Here is a 13,557-nt window from a genome sequence, read left to right on the forward strand (position 1 = left end):
ACTGAGATTCTCCCCTGATTGGCTGAGACGCCACAGCGGCGCGATTGGCTACTGCTGCTGTAAATCAGTCAGCTGGCCAATCAGCGGAGAGAGGAGGTGAGGCTCGGTGTCGTGGACACGGAGCTGTAACGCAGCTCAGGGGACCCCATAGCCAGCTGCTTGCTATGGGGCTACTGAACAGTAGGGAGGGGCCAGGATCACAGAAGAGGATCCAGGCTGCTCTGTGCAAATCCACTGGAGTCAAGTAGAACATATTTTATTATAGGAGATGAGGCTTTCTCTTGTATTCCCCGACCGACACAGCTCCTCTCTGTAACTAAATGGGTTGGATAGCCTGCCATCAGGAGAAACTAGGCAAAATTGTTACACAATACACAGAACTTTAATCCTGCCCCAGGGGGATGGGCCCCTTGCTATCAACCCCTCCCACTGCTCCCTGCAGCTTCAGTTTTTATTTTGCTTGGCAAGGAGAATGACCTAGGAAACCCTGTGGGCCTCTGTCCATATTTTTGCTGCAGGTTTGCTGCTTTTTACGCAAGATAGAAGATCTCAGGATCTTTCAACTGCCGGCTGGGTGACAGGCTGGTTAATGATATCCTTGTAGTCTCCCCAGTCCAGCCATCGAGCGTGAGCAGGCCGCAGCTAAGGCTCGGCAGGCCATGACATGCCTCAGCTTCAGAGCTGGTCGGTGAGCTTCAATGCTCCGGGGTATACATATGACTGGGCTACTGATGTCTGGATCACAGTATACCGAGGCCGGCAGCCACCCTGTAACTGCGCAGGAGTAGGTCTGTGATGGAATGTTTGCCAGCTCAGTATTGCTCTCCCTGCTCCGGTGGGGGTCCATTTGGGGGCCCCCTCTTCTCTCCCACGTCCCTATCTCCCCGCCGCATGTGCTGCGGGCGGTGTGTGTGGGGTTCGCTGGGTGTCTCGCCTGTAGGGGGCTCTGCGGCTAGCTTTGGTCCTGGTCCCGGTCTGGGGGGGGGGGTCCCAAAAAGGTGTCTGGAGGTGTTCTTACTGTTGGCAGGCATTACTGTTCTGTGATTTTTCCTGTCGCGCATTGGCGCTGTCTGCCGGCCATCTTGGCTGTGGGCAAAGCAGGTTCCCCTTGTGAGCCTCAGCAGCCATCTTCTATAGAATTTTCTTATTAGTTGCATTGGCGGCCATTTTCTTGAGGCCTGAGCACACTTTTCACCGCAGTTCTCTTGTGACAGCTTCACATGTGCTCTCACATGCTGTTTCCTGTGTCCACCGTGTATACAGGACGCTGGGTGGCTCTTCCCTGAACGCTGGTGCAAGCTCTGAAGAACGTTTCACCGCTATCCTATACAGCTACTGCTGACAGTTTCTTCTCTGCAACTGGGTAACCTCCTAGGGACTACAGGCATGGCTAGTAACATTCACAGAACGCCCCAGGGTGGTGAGTCTGGCTCTAGGTACCCCTACCCCCCCCCCCACTCAGTGGCAGCAGGAGGGTGGGACCTTCACTGTTCTAAGTCCCCATACAGATGGCAGACAGGGTAGGGTCAGCATGACTTCAGAAACTGGTGTTTCTTCCCCTGAAATCCAGGCTATTGCAACTGGGTCACCTGCGGATAGCGCTGTGCCCATGGACACCCTGGCGGTGGTCCTTAACTCTTTCATTGCAAAGATAGAGGCGGTGCGTGGAAGCAAAGGTGTGCAAAACTGCCCCCACCCCCCCCGTCCTCTGGGGAGAGCTCTGATGCAGACGCGGGCCCTGCTGCTGCTGGTGACCCCTGCTCTGACTTATCAGACGAGGCTGCCCAGGACCATTTGGACAGTGAGGGTGATTTCCCTGTCCGTGCGCTACAAAGCGCTTGTTGGAGCACTTATCACAGCTGTGCGTTATACCCTGAAGATACAGGAGCCCGCGGATCCCTCCGCTGAGGTAGCGGTCCCTTTTGGATCCCGCAAGCCAGCACGTTCACTTAAGGTGTTTCCGTATTTGGCTTATTTTGACAAGTTCATCTGCAGAGAATGGGGTTGGCCGCAAAGGACCTTTTCGGTTCCCAAAAACATGGCGGTGCGTTACCCCTTTGAGGAAAGCCTTCTCAACAAATGGTCGGCTCCTCCGGTTGTGGACCCCCCCAGTATCCAGGTTAAATAAAGTTACCACGATCCCAGTAGAGGGGACTCCTGCATTCAAGGATCCCACGTACAGGAAGGCCAAGGCAGTGGCTCGTTCCTTGTTTACGCTTGTGGGGTCAGCCGTGCGACCAGTACTGGCATCCGCACTGGTGTCAGACACTGAGTGGGCAAAACTTTTGCACTGCGAATTTGGAGAGCAACAGGCCTCCCCTGTCTACGTGGATCTAGCAGACAAACTAGTGCAAGGCCTTAAGTACGTTTGTGACGCGGCCCTGGATACTCTCCCTCTGTTATCCAGGGCTTCAGTGTCAGCTGAGGCACCTGATTTGGCTTAAATGCTGGTCTGCTGACCAGGCATCCAAAAAATCCCTGACGGATCTTCCCTTCCTTGGCGACCAGCTCTTTTGGAGCTTCGTTGGATGACATTAAAAATGCAAGGGGTGGTAAGAGTACACTACTCCCACAGGCCAGGAAGGCTAAGGAGCCACGCCGCAGGCAAGGGCCTTCTTTTTCCGCTCACAAGTGGCTTTTTCATCCGCCCGGTGCTTTGACAAAACATTCCCAGCCCGACAAGACGTCCACAGACGGTCAAAAGCGTCTCTGGAACCGCAAGCATTCGAACAAAAGTGCTACTGCATGAAGGTTTGCCCCCACCCACATATCGGGTGGGGGGGTCGCCTTCGGGAGTTCGCAGCCTGGTGGACCTCCGGTTATCCGACCAGTGGGTCTGCTACCTGATTTCCACAGGCTACAAGATAGCATTTCTCTCTTGGCCACCAAACCGATTCTTCCCCTCTAGCATACCCGCGTCACCGGTTTGCCGGGAGGCCCTGCTAGGGGCAGTAAGGGACTTGCTGATTCAGGAGGTGGTTGTACCAGTTCCAGAATCTGAACGCTTCCAGGGGTTCTACTCAAATCTGTAGTTCCCAAGAAGGAAGGGGTAGGTCCGATCTTGGACTTAAAAGCCCTCGATCACTTTGTAAAAGTGCAGAGGCTCAGAATGGAATCAGTTCGCTCAGTAGTCGCTGCATTCCATCAAGGGCGACTCCCTGGCGTCCTTGGACATCCAGGATGCGTACCTGCACATACCCATATGCCTTCGGCATCAAAAATTTCTGCGTTTGGCAGTTGGGGAAGCCCATTACCAGTTTGTGGCTCTTCCCTTTGGCCTGGCCTCAGCCCCCCGAGTCTTTACCAAAGTACTGGCTCCAGTATTGGTGTTGCTGCGACAACACGGGATCGCGATCGTGGGTTACCTAGACGATCCCCCTCAGACAAATTGCAGACTCTCAGATCTGCGGTCAAACTACTGATGAACCACAAGTGGTCGTCGCTCCGCTTTTGCATACGAGTACTGGGGCTTATGGTAGCCTCCTTTGAGGCAGTACCTTATGCCCAGTTCCACACCAGAGTCCTGCAGAAGGAGATTATGACGAAGTGGGACAAATCTCCGTTGTCCCTGGATCAACAGGTCCAGGTGAGCCAGCCAGTCACGGTGTCTCTGATCTGGTTTTTGAGGTCCCCGGTGATTCAATGCGGGAAATAGTTCCTTCCTCTGAAATGGATGGTGATCACTACGGACGCCAGTCTCTCCGGCTGGGGTGGAGTGATGGGGATTCAGTGGGCTCAGGGCCGCTGGTCGACGGACGAATCCAGGTTGCTGATCAATCTGCTCTAATTGAGAGCGATCAGGCTGTGCCTCCACACGTGGCCAACGTGTCTTCAAGGCTGTCCGACAACGCCACGGCTGTGGCGTACATAAATCACCAAGGGGGAACAAGAATCTCAGCCGGTGCTTGGGAGGTCGCTCACATACTTTAGTGGGCAGAGCGACACGTTCCGGCCCTGTCAGCCATTTACATCCCGGGGGTGGAAAATTCGCAGGCGGACTGAGTTGTCAGATGCTGGACCCAGGAGAATGGGCGTTGCATCCAGAGATATTCAAGCTGCTGTGCCTGAAATCCCACCAGATGTGGATCTATTGGCCTCCCGGCTCAATTGGAAGGTGCCGAGAATAGTTTCCAGGACAAGAGATCCGTGGGCAGACCAGCTGGTTTACATCTTTCCTCCACTGAAACTGTTGCCACGTCTGCTCCGCAAAGTGGAAGCAGAGGGGATTCCAGTAATCCTGGTTGCCCCAGATTGCCACCAGACGCACCAGGTCTGCGTACCAGGGCTGTTGAGGCCAGACGCTCCCTGGCGACTTCCGCTGCGAGAGGACCTCCTATATCAAGGTCCAATCTTTCACCCTGCTTTACCATCACTGGCTTTAACTGCATGGCTATTGAGAGCCAGGTGCTGAGGAACCGGGGTCTGTCGGACTCAAACTATGCTGAGGGTGCGGAAATCTTCTTCACGGAAGATTTACCATCGTACCTGGAAGGCCTACATATCCATGTGTAAGGAGTAGGGATGACCCGAACACCCCCCGGTTCGGTTCGCACCAGAACTTTCGAACGGACCCCAAATTCGTACGAACGTTAGAACCCCATTGAAGTCTATGGGACTCGAACGTTCGAAATGAAAAGTGGTAATTTTAATGGCTAATATGCAAGATACTGTCCTAAAAAGGGTTTGGGGACATGGGTCAATGCCTAAAATGTTTTAAAAAATGGCCGTTTTGGCGGGAGCACTGATTTTAATGACGATTAAAGTGAAAAATTCCTTTTAAATATCGTGCCTGGGGGGTGTCTATAGTATGCCTGTGAAGTGCCACGTGTTTCCCATGTTTAGAACAGTCCCTGCACAAAATGACATTTAACGGAAATAACGTCATTTAAAACCGCAAGCAGTTTTAATGTTATATCTGGTTCCTGCAATATGGTTAAAAATCATTGAGAAAAATGGCATGGGTAGCCCTCCCTGCCCATTACCAGCCCCTTTGGGTCTTGTACGGATATTAAGGGGAACCCCGTACCCATATTAAAAAAGGAAATGCGTGTGGCCCCCAGGCCCTATATACTCAGAACAGCAGTATACAGGCGGTGCAAACAAGACAGGGACTGCGTAGGTTTGTTGTGTTAAGTTGAATCTGTTTGTAATTTTCAACTGGTACATTTTTAAAGTGTAGCTCCAGTCAAAAAAATCTATTTTTAAGCTTTTTGAAAAATATAGGGAAGGTTTATCACCCCTGTATAACTTGTTTTGCCGTCCGTCTTTTTTCATCTCACTTGCTGTTGTCTCCTTCCGTTTGCAAGTAGGAGATGTTTCTAAGTTGGATGTTTGAAAGTAGGGGCCTGCCCTATATGCTCTGCAGAAATGGCGGAACAAGGTGTTGGTTTTGCCACAACATTGTAAGCCCTCAAAGTGACTCTTGGTGGGCGCTGGAGCGCCCTGCTGTGAACGATTATATCAAGAATTGTAATTACATGCCATTGTTGAACAGTAGTAGAAAAATTGGGCCATTGGTGGTTGTGGTGCTGGTGCCACAACACTATAAGTCCTCACAGTTACTCTCGGTGGGCATAGCAACAGGCCCTGCTGTGAAATATATCAAGAATTGTAATAACATGCCCCTGTTAAACAGGGGCTGAAAAATTGGGCCTTAGGCGCTGGTGCCACAACACTGCAACCTCTCCCATATACTCTAGTTGTAGTGCAGGAATTAGCCCTGCTGCAAAGCATTGCATCAAAAACTGTAATTAAATGCCCCTGTTAAACAGGGGCAGAAAAATTGGGCTGGTGGCATCACCCAGAGCCAAAAATGTTCTTCCAACATATCAGCAGAGGAGGAAGAGGATAGACAATCAACATAACAGGACAGTCACTCAGCATAGGCAGTCTTGAAGGGATGTGATATTTAAAAAAAAAAAAAAAAAATAATTAAAAAAAAAAATTCGGTTACATCAGCGTCAGGTGCTTGGTAGCTGTGGGTGATCCAAGACTGATTCATCTTGATGAAGGTCAGTCGATCAACTGATTCGGTGGACAGGCGCACCCTGTGATTGGTAACAAAGCCACCAGCAGCACAGAAGGTGCGTTCCGAAAGAACGCTGGATGCAGGACAGGCCCGTAGCTCAATTGCATACTGTGCAAGCTCTGGCCAGTGATCCATCCTCAAGACCCAGTAAGCCAGAGGATTTTCAGTGGGAAAGGTGTCCAAGTCTGACCTTGCCCCTAGGTATTCCTGCACCATGTAAAACAGACGCTGGCGATGGTTGCTGGAACCGATCATACCTTGGGGCTGAGGACTAAGAAAATTGTCCGAAAGCATCGGTCAGACGGCCACCTTCTCACCGATGCCTCAGCAACACGTTGTCCAGGAGTTTGTAACCTCCCAGTCTCTGGGAACGCGTTGCACAGACCTTTCTGCAAGGCCTCCCGGAGATGTCTCATCCTCTGCGACGGCAAGATAAGGTCAGCAACCTTACCCTTGTACCGTGGATCAAGGAGAGTGGCCAGCCAGTAATGGTCCCTCTCCTTGATCCGAAGAATACGAGGATCCTTCCGCAGGCTTTGCAGGATCAGGGAGGCCATGCAGCGTAGGTTAACTGAGGCATACGGTCCGAAGTCCTCTGGGTCACTAAGGACAACATGATCCACAGCTACCTCCTCCCAGCCACGTACAAGTCCACGGGTTTCTTGGGACTGTAAATCATCCCTACAAGACTCCTCCTCCTCCTCCTCCTCCAATCATCTGTAAATCATCCCTACAAGACTCCTCATCATCATCATCATCATCAATCCTCCTCCTCCCGAGCTCTCCCGACCCTGTCCTGGTGCCGTAGTCACACAGGTACTCATTGATGGCCCTCTGCTGCGTGTGCAGCCGCTGCAGCATGGCCAACGCTGAGTTCCACCTGGTGGGCATGTCACATATAAGGCGGCTCTTGGGCAGGTTCAACTCCTTTTGGAGCTCAGCGAGCCAAGCACAGGCATTAAATGATTGGCGGAAATGCATACAGACTTTTCTGGCCTGCTTCAGGACATCCTGTAAGTCCGGGTACCTGCCCAAGAACCGCTGCACCACCAGGTTAAGGACGTGAGCCACACCGGGCACATGGGTCAGTTGTCCCTGTTGGAGGGCGGAGAGGAGGTTGGTGCCATTGTCGCAAACCACCATTCCTGGCTTAAGCTGGCGTGGCGTCAACCACCTCTCAGCCTGCCTCTGCAGAGCTGACAAAACATCCACCCCAGTGTGGCTCCCGTCCCCCAAACAAACCAGCGCAAGCACGGCCTGGCATTGTTTTGCCTGCGTACTTGCGTAGCCCCTGGAATGCCTACGAAGCACCGCTGGCTCTGAGGACAGAGCACTGGAAGAGGCCATGGAGGAAGAAGAAGAGGAGGGGGTGGAGGAGAGAGGTGTGTCACAACCAATAGTAGCATTTTGGGGGCGTGGTGGCGGAACAACCTCCAACACTACTGCACCTTGTCCTGCATCCTTCCCAGCTGCCAGAAGAGTGACCCAATGGGCTGTGAAAGACAGGTAACGTCCCTGTCCATGCCTGCTGGACCATGAGTCAGCGGTAATATGCACCTTACTGCTGACCGCCCTGTCCAGCGAGGCAAGGACATTGCCTTCCACATGCCGGTAGAGAGCCGGAATCGCCTTCCGTGAGAAAAAGTGGCGTTTGGGGACCTGCCACTGAGGAACCGCACATTGTACAAACTCACGGAAGGGGGCCGAGTCTACCAACTGAAAAGGCAGCAGTTGAAGTGCTAGCAATTTAGCCAAGCTAGCATTCAACCGCTGGGCATGTGGATGGCTGGGAGTGAACTTCTTTCGCCGGTCCAGCAGCTGGGGCAGGGACATTTGCCTGCTATAAATTGGACGTGGGTGTACTGCTAGCAGAGTGCCCGGAAGCACTTGGCTGTGACACACCTAATTCTACACCTTCATTCCTCTCAGAGCAGGTTTCAGAGAGGACTGAAGGTCTAGTGGGGTTGGAGATCCCAACTGATGAGGAGCAAGGAGAGGTCCACTTTGTTCTTTGGTGTGGGTCTTTGAGGTACGCTTGCTAACGAGGTGCATGGCAGGTCAACATATGTCTGGTCAAGTATGTGGTGCCCAAGCGGCTGATGTTTTGGCCACGCGAGATACGCTTGAGACATATGTTGCAAATAGCAGCGGTGCGATCTGATGCACTCGTCTCAAAAAAGGCCCACACCAAAGAACTTTTAGAATAACGCACAGAGGCAGCACCCTGCACAGGCGGAGCTCTGCGGTGTGATTCAGTCGGTGTGCTGCCCCTAAGCTGGCCCTCGGAGGGCATCCTGCCTCGTTGGACATGTGCCTCCTCCTCCTCTCTCCTACCAGGCACCCACGTGGAGTCAGTGCCCTCATCATCCCCTCCCTCTTCATCGCTGGAGCAAACCTGGCAGTGTGCTGCAGCTTGTGGAACATGACTGCCAGATTGCTGTCCTTCTTGAGTATCCCCTCTCTCTGCATTCACGCTACTGCCTTCCTCTAGCTGAGTATCATCATCAGAGCCTACAAAACACTGGGCATCCTCCTGGAGCACGTACCCAACACTGTGCTCAAAGAGTTCAGGAGACTCCTCAGGAGGACGTGGTGGGTCTAAGGAGGAGTCACTGATGATGACATTGAGAGGAGGGAAGACGATGCGTTGGCAGCTGCTTTGCTAGTACCCTGAGCCTGGGTGAGAGAGGATGAGGAGGATGAGGAGGGCTTGGTTATCCACTTTACCAAGTCGTTGGCATGTTGCGGCTCAACATGTCCAGCTGCCGAAAAGAAGGACAAGCGTGTCCCATGGCCACGTGCTGATGATGACGATGCACCGCGTCCACGACCAGCACTGTTGTCTCTAGACACAGAGCCTGCTTGCCCTCTTTTATCGGCTCGCGCCTGTCTGCCTCTCCTTGCTGGCATTCCAGACATGGTAATGGCCTGAAGGGAGATGGGAAGACCAGCAATTGGGTAGTGTATATTTTGCTGGAGGCACACATAACATCCACTAACTCCTGCAGCTGGCTCAATTAGAGAAGAGCTATGTAGGTGGTTATAACGGTATATACTGTGATCAGGGCATGCAGACAGCACGCACAATCTCCTACAACTGACTGCAAGCTCTATTTAAAAAGAGCAAGATAGTTAGCTATATAGGTGGATATAGCGGTGTATACTGGGTTCATGGCACGCAGACAGCATGCTCAATCTCCTACAACTGACCGCAAGCTCTATTTAAAAAGAGCAAGATAGCTAGCTCTATAGGTGGATATAGCGGTGTATACTGCGGTCAGGGCACACAGACAACAACCACTACAGAAGAGCAAGAACGCAAGATCGGCCAATAACGATCGGTGTATACTGTGTTGAAGGTACACAGAACACCCACTAACTCCTACAGACGCCAACACACTACACAAGGCCACCACGCTGGCGGCCTTATATAGTGTGGGGCGTGTACTACACAGCCTGAGCTATGATTGACCACAGGCATCTTGCCTGTGGCCAATCATGGCTCTCCTCGCTGCCGGTGCTGTGATTGGCCAAGCATGCGGGGTCACAGTGCATGCTTGGCCAATCATGAGCCAGCAATGCATTGCGATGGCGCAGTGCATTGTGGGCCGTGAGCGGCACATGAATTTGGCGCAAACGGCCCATAACGTTCGGAATTTGCCGAACGGGCGAACAGCCGATGTTCGAGTCGAACGTATGTTCGACTCGAACACGAAGCTCATCCCTAGTTATGAGGAAAGGTTGCAAGCACGGAACTTCTCTGGAGAAGAGACGCTTGAGAGGGGATATGATTTCAATTTACAAAAACAGTACTGGTGACCCACAATAGGGATAAAACTTTTTAGCGCAAGGGAGTTTAACAAGACACATGGCCACTTATTAAAATTAGAGGTTTAACCTTAAACTACATAGAGGGTTCTTTCCTGAAAGAGCAGCAAGGATGTGGAATTCCCTTCCACGGGTGGTGGTCTCAGTAGGGAACAGATAGTTTCAAAAAACAATTAGATAAGCACCTGAATGACCACAACATACAGGGATATACAATGTAATACTGACATATAATCACACACATAGGATGGACTTGTGTCTTTTTTTTCAACCTCACTTACTATGTTACTATGTAACTAACATAGTTTGATAATCCATGGTAGTACAAATGTCCCAGCATTAGTGTCATTGAGAGTAAAAATGCTTCTCTCACATTGGTGGTCAGTGGGAACAAGACTACTATTCAGATTGTTAGTCAGTGAGCATTGATAGGGGCTGATAAGCCCCTAATCAGAGCAATTTACCTAAAATTTGAAACCTCCTGCCTGGTAAACACGATGAGATTATCAGACAAATGATTCTCTGATTTTTTTTTTTGATTTTTTTTTGCATGCCAATCTCAGATTGAACCTGAAGAGTTTACTAAAGTCATGAAAATTCTCAATAAAAATTCGGAAGTGATGTAATGTGTTGCAATACAAATACATTAAATTTTCGAACGACAGCTGTAACGATTAACAAAAATCATACGATCTGGCATTGTAAAAAAAATTTTTTGTCCAATTGAATAATATCAGATGAACTGTCATGATCGGCTCTCGAAAGCACTGTACTAAATTATCATACATTCACTTCGAAATTGGTATTTTTTTTGTATGATTTTCTGATTGTGTGGACGGGGCTTTACCGTTCCTGCTCTGATTCCCACCTCTCGCAAAAACTCTGATCCCTCTGTAGCTGTCCTGCAGCTGTCAGATTCTCTCCTCTGCCCTCCTGCTGGCTGTTTGTGTTGCAAGGCAGTCACAGAGGGATTGACCTGCAAAAAGAGATACCCCTCCACGCTGCCCCGCTCCCCCCTCCAGTGCCCCTCCCTTAATTGCCAGGTGTCGGATGCCATGCAGCTGCTAGCTGGCTTTCCCTCCAGCTTTCCATGCTGCAGGGCAGGCACAGATCAATTTTTTTTCTCAACTACACTCTCCAGCTGCTCCGATCCCCCGATCCTCCACCTACCCAATGGCATCCCCCTCCATGCTGCTATCCGGCTCTCCCGCCTTCCCTTCCGCTGGCTGCAGCTGCTGACAGATCGTGGTCAGCTTGGGGATGGGTGGTGAGGGGGACGTGTCTAAATCTCCCTTCCCCAATCCACATTTGAATTGAGCTTCAGAGGCTACTGACAGGCTGCGAGGGAGCAATGTGATGCCTCCTCACCGCCATTTTTAACCCCATTTTACCAACAAATGCGTCGCAACCACATGCATTGCACAAGGTTGCAGGGAGTTCGCGGAGCTTCACCTTGTCATGAATGTGTAGTGTTCGGCAGGTGACATCCCTACAAGGTGGGCCAAGTTTGCCGCGGGTGCAAAGCATCGTGGCATCAGCAACCCGTCCACTGCCTATTACAGCTCAAAGTGGAGCTCCACTTGAGGGAGTTTTTACAGGTACCCACTCCCACTTCCAGGTAAGATCGCCGCAGCAATCTACAAAGCTGTTTGGGCCCTCCTCCTCCCCCCTGTAGTCTTCTGAGACACACACAGAAGAATGCAGGACCATTGGCACCTGTACCCAAAGCTAATTGAAGAATCAGCTCAGGTGCTCACATCACTGGATCCCTGGGCTGGTAAGTGTCCTTGTATGAAAACTCAGCAGCTACAGTATTTGTAGCTGCTTTTAATTTTTTGGGGGGAGACCGGAGCGCCTCTTTAGGGGCAGAGGGCGTTTGGCAGGCAGCAAAAACGCAGTACCATTCCAAACTATTGGGACACAGTTGCTGCATCGGGACAGCCACTGCTCCCAACTTTACATCCATGTGGGTGTATGTCCATGAACTCACACTGTTTGGGTTTGGGTCCATGCACCTACACCCACATGGATGTCAAATCTGTCCTTGCAGCCTCTGTGTCCCAGTTAACATGAATAGGACTGCCTGCACAGGGATGCACAGAAAACCTGTGCATCTGCCTGTGGGTAAAAGCAGCCCTCTATGGGCATACAATGTAACACACCCCAATTGGATGAAGCCTTAGTAGGAATTTAGCAGGAAATTTGTAAGTTATGTTGTGGTTTTATGTACAAATAAGGATTTTTTTTTTTTTTGCAGTTTTTCAGGGAAAATAGTGATCTGATAAACATTTACGCAAGTATTGTGGGGCTAAAAAAAAATCAGTAGCTCCTTTTTTATTCTACATGTCACGTGCTTTCAGAAAATATATGGTTTGGTGGGTCTTTCAAAATCTGAAAGCTGTAAGTGAAAAATAAAAACCTCCAAAATTTTAGAGACATTTTTGCATACATTTGATTTTCGCCATTTTGCAAAAAGGGGCAATTTAAAATGAACAAATATTTGTTATGTATTGATTCAATACAGGTTAAGCCTTTATATTTAGTAGGAATTTAGCAGAAATGTAAAATTTGCTGTGTTGGTATCTGTGAACAATAATTTTAGTATACTTTGTGTGAAAATATCTGATAAATATTTGCGCAAATTTCGCAAAGCCTTAAACATCAGTAGCACTTTATTTTTATTTTACAGATCATGTGCTTCCAGAATATACATGGTTTGGTGGGTCTTTCACAAATTCTAAAAGCTGGAAGGGAAAAATGAAAGCCTATAGCTTTGTGAAATTTGGATATTTACATTTTTGCGTACGTTTGATTTTCACCATTTCGCAAAAAGGCGCAATTTAAAAGTTACAATTATTTGTTATTGACTCAATACATGTTAAGCTTTTATATTTAGTAGGAATTTAGCAGGAATTTTGTAAAATTAGCTGTGTTTTTATCTGCTAATAATTGCTTTAGTGTATTTTAAGCAAAAATATTATTTTGATAAACATTAACGCAAAAATCGCGGGGCCTTAAAAATCAGTAACACTTTCTTTTTATTTTACAGGTCATGTGCTTTCAGAAAAATTCCTAAAGCTGTAAGGGAAAAATAAAAATTCAACGGAAAAATTGCAAAAATGGTCTGGCCATCTGAGTTTAAAAGTGGAGCACAGGGCCTGGCAGCGAAAAAGTTAAAGGAGCTGCAGGAATATCTGGCAAGTACTGGCTGTATGGTACATGTGACAACAATCCCCCGTAGTCTTCATATGTCTGGGCTATGGGGTAGAGTGGCAAGATGGAAGCCTTTTCCTTATGAAGAAAAACATCCAAGCCCGCTAAATTTTGTAAAAACACATCTGAATTCTCCCAAAAGCATGTGGGGGGGAAAAAAAAAATCCCTTTTGCCCATAATTCCAAGAGATATGTTTGACACAAAAACAACACTGCACATCACCAAAAGAACACCATACCCACGTGAAACATGGTGGTGGCAGCATCGTACTTTATGGCTGTTTTTCTTTAGCTGGAACAAGGGCCTTAGTAAAGGTAAAGCGAATTATGAACAGTTCCAAATACCAGTCATTATTTGCATTATTTTGCTTCTGCTAGAGGAACTTCATCTTTCAGCATGATAACGACCCAAGCCTACCTCCAAATCAACAAAGAAATGGCTTAACCAGAAGAAGATTAAAGTTTTGGAATGGCCCAGCCAAAGCCCA

This window comes from Lithobates pipiens, unplaced genomic scaffold (genome assembly GCF_037356315.1).
Source record: "Lithobates pipiens isolate NorthernLeopardFrog02 unplaced genomic scaffold, aLitPip1_a1.2 Scaffold_13, whole genome shotgun sequence".
Taxonomy (NCBI): Eukaryota; Metazoa; Chordata; class Amphibia; order Anura; family Ranidae; genus Lithobates; species Lithobates pipiens.